The sequence below is a fragment of the Sinocyclocheilus grahami genome, unplaced genomic scaffold (assembly GCF_001515645.1).
Source record: "Sinocyclocheilus grahami isolate Dianchi unplaced genomic scaffold, SAMN03320097.WGS_v1.1 scaffold18163.1, whole genome shotgun sequence".
Taxonomy (NCBI): domain Eukaryota; kingdom Metazoa; phylum Chordata; class Actinopteri; order Cypriniformes; family Cyprinidae; genus Sinocyclocheilus; species Sinocyclocheilus grahami.
The window spans coordinates 1-463 of record NW_015516982.1 but is presented as its reverse complement, the minus strand read 5'-3'; the positions used below and the strand labels follow the sequence as shown (position 1 = coordinate 463).

General features: G+C 38.2%; 1 long non-coding RNA gene across 1 annotated transcript in view; it reads left to right on the top strand.

Moving 5' to 3' along the window:
- Positions 1 to 375, top strand: part of LOC107579561 (uncharacterized) — a 903-nt gene extending 528 nt beyond the window's left edge. Inside the window, exons 2-3 of the long non-coding RNA XR_001608496.1 lie at positions 59 to 130; positions 274 to 375. This is a non-coding gene — a long non-coding RNA (uncharacterized lncRNA). The remainder of the gene's footprint in view (positions 1 to 58; positions 131 to 273) is intronic.
- Positions 376 to 463: the final 88 nt, after the last annotated feature.

The following is a 463-nucleotide window of genomic DNA, read 5'->3' as shown; positions in this document are numbered from 1 at the left end:
AAAAAAAAATCTAATGTAATTTGATAGTTTTTGTTTTCCTTCCGCCCTTCACGTTCAGATTCGGCACTGGACACAGGCAGGTCTGAAGAGGGTGATCCGTCCTTCATCAAACTAAAGAATCCTGCTACAGGTGTTACTATACCAATTTAATTAACTGCAACTGACAGTTTAGTTAGATGTGATGCACAACTGTATTTAGTGGTGATGTCTATCAGAGGTCTATCTAAATAAAGTGCAACTGACTAACAGTTCTGCCCTTATTAATGAGTGCAGGAAGTTCTTCACTGTACCTGTTTGGTTGTGGCGATTGCAGTGTTTATGAAGTAAAAGCCTTTTCTGAAGACTTTCGGTCTTGGTTTATTGGACAGACATTGCAAAGAGGTAAGCTTTCCTTACAGAACATGAACTATCCATTTGACGTGTGATTATGGATCATTGATTTTGATGCTCCGTTTTATTAATC